Here is a 14,646-nt window from a genome sequence, read left to right as displayed (position 1 = left end):
ACTTTGAATGGTTTTATTTTTATATTTGTGCCACGCACAGACGTCACTAGCTATTTGGTTAGTGAAGGGTTGCTCAATCAGTAATCATTGTGGTGATGTTGCTGGTGAATGTTTGCTCTCTACTCGAAGGTTTCCCAGTAAGAATCCGCAGTTTGTTTTAGCCCGACAAACATTAATTAAAACTGTATTATATTCGACTGACTGCAACTGGATCATGTATCTCTTGGTTACAGGTTTTGTTTGCCCACCACTTCAAAACTCCCTTGCAGAAAATCACAGTTTGGTTTTTCTCGACAAATTTTATTGAAGCTGTTAGGGGGCTAACTAAGAGTATTCATGTACGTTAAAGTTAAAGTTCAATGTTATATTTTATTTAGCTACTTAAATATCTTTCTGTAGAAGCACATATTTTGTCATATGTTAATGTATACAAGTTTAACTGAAAGCAACTCGTATACCCGCAAGGGTAAATAGGATACCCTCGCTTCTAAAACTCTTGAATTTTGTATGAATTACACTAATCCGTTCAAATTTTATGTATTATGTATCGAACTAAATTGAAAAATCTTCGTTAAAGGTAAGAGCTTTATCGTTACTGAAAAGCTTCCTGATAGAAACATATACTTTTTAAAACTCAAAACGTTTAAAACTGTATTGAACTTTGTTGAAAACTATTGGATTACACCATCATTGTGTTACCACACTGTGTTACAAAATTAACGCTCTGGCGCCAAAACAGTGTCAGGACTGTTATCAAGCGTTGAATTAGAGGATCGTGGTAACACATTGGTTACCAATGCCTACCGAAGCTAGCTAGCTGTGCCACACGCTTCGTCTCTCGGTAGCCAATGTGGCAATTTAGTATGCTGTAGCTACGGTAGTAACTGAGCTGCATGTCTCATGTAGCCAAAGTGGCAACTTAGTATGCTGTAGCTACGGTAGTAACTGAGCTGCATGTCTCAGGTAGCCAAAGTGGCAACTTAGTATGCTGTAGCTACGGTAGTAACTGAACTGCATGTCTCAGGTAGCCAAAGTGGCAACTTAGTATGCTGTAGCTACGGTAGTAACTGAGCTGCATGTCTCAGGTAGCCAAAGTGGCAACTTAGTATACTGTTTTAGCTACGGTAGTATCTGAGCTGCATGTCTCATTTAGCCAAGGTTATAAGAAAGTTTACAATTCCTGGTAATTCAGTATTGGATTTATTTATAATCGTGTTTGTAAGAATGTACAGTCATGTATTTTAATTTTATTCTTAGTCCTCAATTTAAATAATAAATAGTATTAATTATTTAATTTCCAGAAGTAACATAGAATCTTAGTAGTATTTTGTGTTTCTTTTTTATATTAAGCTATTGTAATAAGGGTGGCAAAGAAATTAATCTAGAAAATTAAAAAAAATACATTGGGATTTTTTAACCTAAATATTTTAGTTTTATTGTTTACTACAGTGTTGACTATATATATTTAAAATTGTTTCCTAATATATTTAACAATTCAGTGCTCTTTACGTAACCATAGTAATATTTTTAATACTTTTAAATACATGTTTTTGGCTATAGTGTTAACGAATTCACAAATATAAAATTGCAATAAAACGTTAAATTATACTATTAATATTATTTTTTAATGTAAAGCTAAAATTTGTTGTTGACTCTTTTTTGTTTGTTGTGCGCATAGCTCTTCAATGATCCTGTCAATTTACATAGAACAACAAATTAACTATAGTAATTACTCACTAGTATAATGTAAAATGAATAATTAACAAAAGCTCATATCGTAGCGTTGTGCTTGACAAGGGAGAACCCCTCGCAGTTTTGTTAATTAGATGGATTATTGCTCAATTAACGTGAATGTCAAATGTTTGAACCGTTAATTCTGGCTTACTCCCTCTATATATATATACAAAAAATAATCGTTTAACACTGGATTATTTCTGTCATTTATGTAAGTTGTGGTTGAAAAATACATTAACACAATAGTCTGAAACCATACGTAAAATACTTTTTGTAGGTTAAAGTTCGAACATGTGTAAAAGATTCCTCCGGTGTCAATATTCTATATAGATACTACCCTACTTTATTGGATATGTAGAAAAAGGTTTGAAAATAGCCTATATATATATATATATATATATAGGATATTATTAATAAGCAGTGAGCTCATACATATATGAAATAAGTTATGCTTAGTGTTATGCACATATTCCTAATGTAACTATGCGTGTAATTGTATTCGTAATGGTTACATAATAAAGATAAAAGTTGCATAAAAACCATAATAAATTTAAGTTTCACGTTTCTAGTAGGTAATTTTTTATATTTATCCCATACATTTAAAGGAGAGAATAAGAGTAGTGGGAAGTATATTACAAATGAAATAAGGTTTTATATTTGTATAGGACAAGAAGTTGAGAAACTTCTCATTGGACTTCGACCTAAAATGATTGTAGCGCTTGCTTCCGGACTAACAGAATATTCAGGATAAGTAGGTTGGGGATAGGAGCCGCCTCCTGTCGAGATCCTTTGACAAAGGTAGGGTGCACAATAATATCCCACTCAAGTCACCTTGGAAGAAGAGCAGGCCAGCTCTGACCCAGCCTCTCCAGTCAAAGCAGAAGGCAGCACTACATTCAGGCCTGTAAAATCATTTAACACAAAGCGAGTTCCATCAGTCCAACAGTCATCGTCCACAGTAGAAGAGACCTATCGATCCAGCCTGCCACCCAAATATACTTACATTTGCGGTTAAGCGCTCCTGGACATCCGTAAGGTTGGTTAGACATAAGTAAAACGTTGGTTTTTGGTAAATTAACCCATTTAGATCGGTACAATACCCATTTTAGATCCAACTGGAAGGTACAAACCCACTAGATGTTTATCTTTCTTCTGAAGTTGAAATTAAATACTTTTCGAAATATTTAATCATAACTTTCAAGAATAAATGACAAAATTATAATAGCTAAGTGTAAAATTAAGTTTTTACTCAATCTGACATTCAAATTTATAATATGGTTATGATTATATAGGAACGCAACCTTAGAATAGGCTGTAAGGTAAAAAAGGGCATATGATATGTATATGACATATTTAGATTTTTTATTATACCCATCACAATATGAGGGTAAGACGATGTTTTAATTACAGTAGTTTATAATCATAGATGTACAAAAATCTAAAAATATTTTAAATGTTAATGGACCAAGGACAGACAGTAACAGGACTGTCTCTTACACAGAGGAACTACAGGATGTCGTAATCCTGAGGAAAGAGAGTAGCCATAACAGCTCCTTGTCATGTTTTATGGGCTTAATAAAGATTGCTTTTACCGTTCTCTAACAGCTACTTACTACTAACAACCCTCTGCTGCGTCAAAGCATTACCTCCTACGAGCTACGAGATATCTCCTATTGGTTAACAAGGTAACACGATTTCTGGGTCTTATAGACCAAGATATGATATGGTACTCTAACCCTTACATTCTGACTGCGACCTAACTATGCATCGTAGTTATCTCCAACTACAAAAATCTCCTATTGGTTAACAAGGTAACACGATTTCTGGGTCTTATAGACCAAGATATGATATGGTACTCTAACCCTTACATTCTGACTGCGACCTAACTATGCATCGTAGTTATCTCCAACTACAAAAATCTCCTATTGGTTAACAAGGTAACATGATTTCTGGGTCTTATAGACCAAGATATGATATGGTACTCTAACCCTTACATTCTGACTGCGACCTAACTATGCATCGTAGTTATCTCCAACTACAAAAATCTCCTATTGGTTAACAAGGTAACACGATTTCTGGGTTTTATAGACCAAGATATGATATGGTACTCTAACCCTTACATTCTGACTGTGACCTAACTATGCATCGTAGTTATCTCCAACTACAAAAATCTCCTATTGGTTAACAAGGTAACACGATTTCTGGGTCTTATAGACCAAGATATGATATGGTACTCTAACCCTTATATTCTGACTGCGACCTAACTATGCATCGTAGTTATCTCCAACTACAAAAATCTCCTATTGGTTAACAAGGTAACACGATTTCTGGGTCTTATAGACCAAGATATGATATGGTACTTTAACTCTTACGTACTAATTACGACCTAACTCTGCATCGTAGTTATCTCCAACTAAAAAATCTCCTATTGGTTAACAAGGTAACACGATTTCTGGGTCTTATAGACCAAGATATGATATGGTACTCTAACCCTTACATTCTGACTGCGACCTAACTATGGATCGTAGTTATCTCCAACTACAAAAATCTCCTATTGGTTAACAAGGTAACATGATTTCTGGGTCTTATAGACCAAGATATGATATGGTACTCTAACCCTTACATTCTGACTGCGACCTAACTATTCATCGTAGTTATCTCCAACTACAAAAATCTCCTATTGGTTAACAAGGTAACACGATTTCTGGGTTTTATAGACCAAGATATGATATGGTACTCTAACCCTTACATTCTGACTGTGACCTAACTATGCATCGTAGTTATCTCCAACTACAAAAATCTCCTATTGGTTAACAAGGTAACACGATTTCTGGGTCTTATAGACCAAGATATGATATGGTACTCTAACCCTTATATTCTGACTGCGACCTAACTATGCATCGTAGTTATCTCCAACTACAAAAATCTCCTATTGGTTAACAAGGTAACACGATTTCTGGGTCTTATAGACCAAGATATGATATGGTACTCTAACCCTTACATTCTGACTGCGACCTAACTATGCATCGTAGTTATCTCCAACTACAAAAATCTCCTATTGGTTAACAAGGTAACATGATTTCTGGGTCTTATAGACCAAGATATGATATGGTACTCTAACCCTCTTATATTCTGACTGCGACCTAACTATGCATCGTAGTTATCTCCAACTACAAAAATCTCCTATTGGTTAACAAGGTAACATGATTTCTGGGTCTTATAATAGACGATGATGTACTATGGTACTCTAACCCTTACATTCTGACTGCGACCTAACTCTGCATCGTAGTTATCTCCAACTACGAGAAATCTCCTATTGGTTAACAAGGTAACATGATTTCTGGGTCTTATAATAGACGATGATGTACTATGGTACTCTAACTCTTACGTACTAATTACGACCTAACTCTGCATCGTAGTTATCTCCAACTACGAGAAATCTCCTATTGGTTAACAAGGTAACATGATTTCTGGGTCTTATAGACCAAGATATGATATGGTACTCTAACCCTTACATTCTGACTGCGACCTAACTATGCATCGTAGTTATCTCCAACTACAAAAATCTCCTATTGGTTAACAAGGTAACACGATTTCTGGGTCTTATAGACCAAGATATGATATGGTACTCTAACCCTTACATTCTGACTGCGACCTAACTATGCATCGTAGTTATCTCCAACTACAAAAATCTCCTATTGGTTAACAAGGTAACATGATTTCTGGGTCTTATAGACCAAGATATGATATGGTACTCTAACCCTTACATTCTGACTGCGACCTAACTATGCATCGTAGTTATCTCCAACTACAAAAATCTCCTATTGGTTAACAAGGTAACACGATTTCTGGGTCTTATAGACCAAGATATGATATGGTACTCTAACCCTTACATTCTGACTGCGACCTAACTATGCATCGTAGTTATCTCCAACTACAAAAATCTCCTATTGGTTAACAAGGTAACATGATTTCTGGGTCTTATAGACAGATATGATGTACTATGGTACTTTAACTCTTACGTACTAATTACGACCTAACTCTGCATCGTAGTTATCTCCAACTACGAGAAATCTCCTATTGGTTAACAAGGTAACATGATTTCTGGGTCTTATAATAGACGATGATGTACTATGGTACTCTAACTCTTACGTACTAATTACGACCTAACTCTGCATCGTAGTTATCTCCAACTACGAGAAATCTCCTATTGGTTAACAAGGTAACATGATTTCTGGGTCTTATAGACCAAGATATGATATGGTACTCTAACCCTTACATTCTGACTGCGACCTAACTATGCATCGTAGTTATCTCCAACTACAAAAATCTCCTATTGGTTAACAAGGTAACACGATTTCTGGGTCTTATAGACCAAGATATGATATGGTACTCTAACCCTTACATTCTGACTGCGACCTAACTATGCATCGTAGTTATCTCCAACTACAAAAATCTCCTATTGGTTAACAAGGTAACACGATTTCTGGGTCTTATAGACCAAGATATGATATGGTACTCTAACCCTTACATTCTGACTGCGACCTAACTATGCATCGTAGTTATCTCCAACTACGAGAAATCTCCTATTGGTTAACAAGGTAACATGATTTCTGGGTCTTATAGACCAAGATATGATATGGTACTCTAACCCTTACATTCTGACTGCGACCTAACTATGCATCGTAGTTATCTCCAACTACAAAAATCTCCTATTGGTTAACAAGGTAACATGATTTCTGGGTCTTATAGACCAAGATATGATATGGTACTCTAACCCTTACATTCTGACTGCGACCTAACTATGCATCGTAGTTATCTCCAACTACAAAAAATCTCCTATTGGTTAACAAGGTAACACGATTTCTGGGTCTTATAGACCAAGATATGATATGGTACTCTAACCCTTATATTCTGACTGCGACCTAACTATGCATCGTAGTTATCTCCAACTACAAAAATCTCCTATTGGTTAACAAGGTAACACGATTTCTGGGTCTTATAGACCAAGATATGATATGGTACTCTAACCCTTATATTCTGACTGCGACCTAACTATGCATCGTAGTTATCTCCAACTACAAAAATCTCCTATTGGTTAACAAGGTAACATGATTTCTGGGTCTTATAATAGACGATGATGTACTATGGTACTTTAACTCTTACGTACTAATTACGACCTAACTCTGCATCGTAGTTATCTCCAACTACGAGAAATCTCCTATTGGTTAACAAGGTAACATGATTTCTGGGTCTTATAATAGACGATGATGTACTATGGTACTCTAACTCTTACGTACTAATTACGACCTAACTCTGCATCGTAGTTATCTCCAACTACGAGAAATCTCCTATTGGTTAACAAGGTAACATGATTTCTGGGTCTTATAGACCAAGACATGATATGGTACTCTAACCCTTACATTCTGACTGCGACCTAACTATGCATCGTAGTTATCTCCAACTACAAAAATCTCCTATTGGTTAACAAGGTAACACGATTTCTGGGTCTTATAGACCAAGATATGATATGGTACTCTAACCCTTACATTCTGACTGCGACCTAACTATGCATCGTAGTTATCTCCAACTACAAAAATCTCCTATTGGTTAACAAGGTAACACGATTTCTGGGTCTTATAGACCAAGATATGATATGGTACTCTAACCCTTACATTCTGACTGCGACCTAACTATGCATCGTAGTTATCTCCAACTACGAGAAATCTCCTATTGGTTAACAAGGTAACATGATTTCTGGGTCTTATAGACCAAGATATGATATGGTACTCTAACCCTTACATTCTGACTGCGACCTAACTATGCATCGTAGTTATCTCCAACTACAAAAATCTCCTATTGGTTAACAAGGTAACATGATTTCTGGGTCTTATAATAGACGATGATGTACTATGGTACTCTAACTCTTACGTACTAATTACGACCTAACTCTGCATCGTAGTTATCTCCAACTACGAGAAATCTCCTATTGGTTAACAAGGTAACATAATTTCTGGGTCTTATAATAGACGATGATGTACTATGGTACTCTAACTCTTACGTACTAATTACGACCTAACTCTGCATCGTAGTTATTTCCGTCTACGAGAAATCTCCTATTGGTTAACAAGTTAATGGAATTTCTGGGGCTTATATATCAAGATATGTTATGGTACTCTTACATACTTAATTTAGCATAGAAGGATTAAAGACAGAAGAAGAACACGTTCAGTCCAAAAATTTATATTTTCTTATTTAACATATTATTATTTGCATTCGTTTTATCATACAGTGATTATATATGCCCAGTTCCGAGATATAGAGTGCCGATGGCCGGACGGTCTAAGTGGATGCGAGTTAGGGATAGCTTAGAGTTAGATCCTGTCTGTGACCGTTGCACTTTTTATCAGTACCATGGACCTTGCACTGTATCGACTCTCCCTCTTATCCTGTTTGACGGCCTCGCACAGGCCAGTGGGCCATGAGGACGGGTAGAATATGGTTTAAAAAGAAATCGGCATCTCATTCAAAAACATTAACAAATAATAGAGACAAAAAGAAACGAAAATAGAGCTCCCTTTGAGATTATTTTTCTCCTAAAGTAATCCGAAAAGAAGTCTCGAAAGAAATCTATGTGAATGGTGAGTGGGGTTGTGGGAATTGTTATCAACAGAGTTCTGTAATGAGTTTACTAGAGGTCTGACTGCTGTTGGATGAGGGCCTATTATTTTAGAAAAATAAATTAAAACAAATTTCAATATAACTTAAGTAAGTATCTGATTTGAAAGAATATTAATGAAGAATAATGTAAGAAGAAACTCATACAAATCTACAGACTTTCTACGTTTTAAAGAGCCATAACAGATAAAGTCAACATTAATCTCTTATAAGGGGTAGATGTAAGGGGCAGGTGTTACGTCTTAAAATTTATACTTTTCAGTTATTTCAACCATGACTCCTTTCATCCTTGCAAAGAAGTTTTACCTGTACAGAATGATTGAATGATGGACTGTATAAAGGACTATATACGTCCTAATTTAAAGAAATATTTGATAACATGATATTTTAATATCGCCATCTCTTATCAATCCAACACATGTACAAAAAGCTAAACTATCGGATTAGCTCCGGTAAATCACGAGAATAGTCACAATTTACCCATGGTTCCATGATGAATAAATAACTGTTTTTATCATGTGCTCGATTGAGTTTATTGATGCATCGAGTACGAGCCATCAATGATTTGAGAATCGAGTAAGCGCATCAAATACAGAGTTACAATGCTAAAATGATTCTCTCGGAAAGTCATCAATCACATGGGTGCGGTGCTTTTCACCGACGAGTCTGAGAATGAACACAACAATATCCTATCGCGATCGTTGCTGCTGTCAGAGGTGGATGTTTATGTGAGCTAGCGTAAGTTTATTATACATTTGTTTGAGGGTCAATACTGGATAGAAATAATTGTGGAAATGTAAAATTTCAATTATAATATTAAAATAATGTTACACTGTAATTCAGAAGTTACTGAATTAAAACTCCCATAATTAGACCCGATTTTGGTCACGGAGAGAAAATTTCCTAACGTTTCAAAATTGTAAAAAACTATAAATAACGGCATTCCATCCGTGATTAATGCTCACATTTTTGGTAAATGTATAGTTCAATATTTTATCAATTTTGTCATAGCTACTTAAAAAAAATCTCGATTAATTACAGTAGCTTAAAAAGTCCAGATTTACCGTGTTAAATCTTTTTGATGTTTGGCTAGATTGGAATTTGATTACCGATTTTTGGTTGGATTAGAATATCATGATCGATGTTTGGATGGATTAGAATGTGATTATCGATGTTTGACTGGATTAGAATGTAATTATCGATATTTAACTGAATTAGAATCCGATTTTCGATGTTTGACTGGATTAGAATGTGATTATCGATGTTTGACTGGATTAGAATGTGATTATCGAGGTTTGGCTAGATTATAATGTAATTATCGATATTACACTGAATTAGAATCCGATTTTCGATGTTTGGATCTATTGGAATGTGATTATCGATGATTGGCTGGATTATAGAAAGTTTAAAAGTGGCTACATGTAATTGTTAAGTTTAGCTCCAATTTATATTAGTGCAGAGTCCGAAATCTGACGCAGTCACAGGCTTGACTCCCGGAATCTGCAGTCATGTTCGTCTGAAGAGATCTAAAAAACAGTCGGCGAGAAAGAAGCTCAAATGATCTCTTTGCGTTGGTCACAAACCAAATAAAATGTTGCACGCTTACTTTCTAAGCGTAACGTTAAAGATTGTTAACGAAAGGAATACCGCTTCGAACAGGTAATATAACTAAAGGACCAGGGTACTAAACCTTACAATGTAAAGATAAACAATATATACAAATCCTTGAAATGAACCATACTGAAATAGACGCTGAAAACCACGAAATAATTAGTTTCCTTGCTGTAAAATCTCAGGCAGACCATTATGGTCAAGAAAGCTATAAATACTAATATAACATATTCTTTTGGTCGACTGATAAAAGTATTATATTTTTAGCCCACCACAATATCCAAATATGGATCATGGATATGGATATGGATCAAGCTAATGTTTCATACATATATTCCGATATTTATACAGGTAATTTCAACACATGAGCTATATGAAGCTTATTTATTAAAAATGTCGTTCATTCGACACTGTCTAACACAAGAACTTTTACATAAACACAGCTATTGTGAACAATTCAATAATGCTTCGATCATTTGACTAGTAAAGAATTTAATCTAAAGTTTATAGATTTAAATATTCTACATTAAATTTAACACTGACCAACACTCGATCTAAGTACTTTCCTTGTAACATAATCTCAAGTATTATAAACTATGGGAATAATACTTATATTATCTGGAAAAAGTGTGTTTTTGCAATACTCATATCCTGAGGATAACGATGTTGAACTGAGTCTGTACTGATTCTGCCGACTTATATTTATCAGAACATTGAAATGAAAATGCGTCCACTAAATGTTTGGGATATACAATTAAAAACGATGACAGATATGTTATTTTTCATATAAAAATTTATTAAAAAACTATTAAATCACTTAGGTGCCTAATCAGTTGGCTCTGATCTTTTGTGCAACTTTTATCGTTGTGCTTTAAACGATGCCAATTTATGAACATGTTACGTAAATTGTTAGGCTATACAAAATATTGTAAATTTACATTTGTTGCATATTTAATTATTTATAATTAAATGTAAATGAACATTTAATCAAAGAGTATGATACAGTTTCTCTTTTAACCACAGTTATTCTTATGGAAAAGCTGCCACGCTTCGACCCTTGTAATGTGATTAAACAGTAATCCTCCACCGAGCTTGCAAAAGCCTCACATATTCGTTTGCAGATTTCATTTTGTAAATATCTTGAGTTCTTTTGTATTGTTGTCTTGATGAGTTGTAACAAAACGTACTACGTGCTGTTACTACTTTTGTTTGTGTAATAGGAATATATCACCAAAATTATTCTACTAATTGATTACAGTATATATTGTAAGATTAATATTGTTATTGAAAAGTATGTGCGGGAATTTTTCCTCCTATTCAATTAAAGTTTTTTTTCTTGCTGACAGTTCTCTTATAAAGGTACAAAATACAACAATGAAAGGAGCCAGTAAATTTTATCTTTATCATTGTTTCATGTTATAATCATACAACCCAGGTAGATCTGTTAATGGTTTTTTTTTTCATTTTCACATATAAATGTACAGAAAACCAACTCTCTTTAAAAGTAAGGATTTAAAAAATACTATAGGTAGTAAAATATACCTTATTATAAACCGATACAACGGACTGAGAGAGGACATGAAACGAAGGAGGTGGCGCTGTACCGTTTTACTGGCACATGAGGCGTTAGCTTTGAAATTTATAATAAACTTTTGTGAAGATTTAAAAATAAAAGTAAATCTTCTGAAATAAATAAAGTTCAAACAAAAATAAAACTTCTTCTTAAAAATAATAACTGGAATTAAAATTAAAATAAAAACTTCTTGATGACTTTTAAATTGAAACTTGTAATATATTCTTCACTTCCAAAATGTACAAAGTTCTTACAGCTTGTCATTTATTCAAGTTTCAAAATTCAAACATTCACACTCTAATCTGATCTGGCAATTCTTCACTAATTTATCTTCAAAATTTAATTTTTATTTTGTTACTAATTTTCTTCACTTTACTTTAAAAATTATTCTTCAGTGTTAGATATTTAAAATCAAAAAAATTCTTCAGTGTTAGAGATTTAATAAATAAAAAAATATTGCTGAAAGCATCTGTAACAACCACAAAACTCTTTTAGTATTTTTACATAAAACTTTATATACATGTGCTCACTGCACCAACAAGTTTTTATATTGCACAGATCAAAAGGACAAGTTCCTAAATTCCCATTAAACTTAATTTTTACAATATTTCTTTCCCCAAAATTATTCCAAAATAACTAAGAATGTATAGTGACTGGACTCCAGTTAAAAAGTTCACTTACCTGCAGGTTCGATGACAATTAGCAAAAAGATTTACTCTAAGCACTTTTTAATCTACTCGTAACAATCACTTCCGATTAACTGAGATGGAGGTAAGGTACGTCTACCTCACCCCACCTCTCAATTTCGTTATCAAACACTGCCATCTGCGATGCGCGCCTCGCCGATAGCAGCCTCTTTTGTACAGTCCAGCCCTTATCATTCATCTGGGCCTACTCCTTCCACCGGTAATCCAGTTACCCCAGAATTATTATTTAATACAATCGGTACATCACCCACGCTCAAAACTGGCATTACCGTGGAAGAGTAGGGGTTAAAACTGATAGACAGACAGATGGTATCTTGTCTTTTTTTAATTTTTGACCCTAAAATCTATAGATTTCTTCTTTGGTCTAAGAGTAACCTATGTACTAAGTTTCAAGTCTCTAGGACCTTTCTATCAAGAGCCATGCTCAAACAGGCAGACGCATGGACAGATAAATAGATACTTTGACCTTTTTACCTCAAAGTCAATAGGCACCTTCCTTGAACCAAGAGAAACCTGTATATTAAGTTTCGAGTTTCTAGGACATTTCTATCAAGAGTTATAGCAAAGACGGACAAAATTAGTTGCTTTCTTCATTGGATCAACGGATATCCATGTGCCAAGTTTCAAGTTTCTATGACCTTTCAAGAGTTACTGCACAGACGGTTGGACGACACGATTTCAAAAAAGACCCTATCAGACCTTTGAGATGTGATAGGTCGTTGTTATTGCACAATATCCATGGAATACTTCCATAGTAGCTGAAGAGACTAGGAGACTCTTTCAAAAAAGACGTCTGATCGAGATCCGCTGGCCGCTCTAAAGTCGATGGACTGGAGGATCATTTCAGGGAAGCCATTCAGGCTAGTGATGAGCTAGAAATGGAAAAGTAGGTCAATGTAAGTTCCCCGTCTTCTCATAGGTTGGATGTTAAGTGGCTATTGAAGTTCACTTGTGGAAAACTCATAATAACCAAACCCCATCCGAAGAACAGCAATCTCGATAGCTGTTTCTTGTAATCTGTTTTAAAATAGAGGCTTCAGATTACTGAATAAAACACAAGGCTCGTTTCAATATGAATAACACACAGAAAATGAAATTTAGCTTAAGTAATGTAGATATTTTTAAAGTGTTAACCTACTGGGCATAACATTCGATAGTAAGTTAGTTTGGAATGAGAATGTACATATTTTAAGTAGTAAGTTATCTGAGTAATATATCTCTTTATACAACTAAGGAACTGCGTCCCTATTAAAAATGTTAAGACAGCATATTTTGCATTTTTTCAAAGCCTAATCCAGTATGGGCTCTATCTATGGGGAGGCAGTCCTGGTGTAAATAGTGTTTTAAATATTTCAAAAAAAGTTCTTAGAATCATATGCAAAGTTAAGTACTAGCTGTAGACCATTGTGCATAACCCAGAATATCATGACTGTTGGTAATCTATATATTTGTAATGTCATTATGACTATTAAGGAAAACTAGATGTCCTTAGATGCAATACTAGGAATATCTTATTGCGGGAGTCTTAGTGCTATTCCATACAAAAGCTCACTAAATTTACATCTAATCTGAAACACCAAGGTATTATATTTTTTAATAAACTTTCAGCTTAGTTCGGACCTTGAAGACATCAAAATTAAAAAAAAAAAACTGACTGCTTTATTTTTGGCAAACCCAATCTACAATCAAAGTGAGATTCTTGCATTATTTCAGTGACTTTAACCCTTACTTCTAAAGCATAGAGTGCTTGCTTTTAGTATTTCGTAGTATTGCATAGTTTTTACATAGCCTTTGGTTGTTAGGTTTAGCCATGTTTGTTTTTTAGACACTACTGCCTAAACCTATTACATGTATGCTACTTGTTAAACGGTTAATAAAGTTTTCTATTGTCTATTTTTTATTGTCTACTGATTCAGAATCTGTAATTAATTCTTATTCTCATAGGATGGGTGGGAGTTAATAATGTACTAAGATGCGTAGTCTTAGGTGGTTCTAAGTATAACAAATAATAGAAACTTAAGCATTTTAAAATGTGAATTATATGGTCCTCAAGAATGAGGGAGGCATTAAACCCCACTTCAAGGTCCTTAAAAGAAATTAACTCTTGTAACGAGTTCACTGTTCAGCTAGTAGTTTTAGGTGAGCTTTAGTTATGTGGAATACCACGTTTTTACTGTTTATCCCATGCAGTTAAGGGCGCACCAATTCAGAGGGTTCTTTAAGGTCTGGTGAGACATGTACAACACAGAACTGGGACTATTCGAAGACACATCTTTAGTTTGTGGAAAGTATATGACAGTGGTATATGCGTTCATAGCCGAGGAGAACATATCACGGTTAAGC

This window comes from Homalodisca vitripennis, chromosome X (assembly GCF_021130785.1).
Source record: "Homalodisca vitripennis isolate AUS2020 chromosome X, UT_GWSS_2.1, whole genome shotgun sequence".
In the NCBI taxonomy this organism is placed as follows: Eukaryota; Metazoa; Arthropoda; class Insecta; order Hemiptera; family Cicadellidae; genus Homalodisca; species Homalodisca vitripennis.
Note: the sequence above shows the minus strand (reverse complement) of the source record.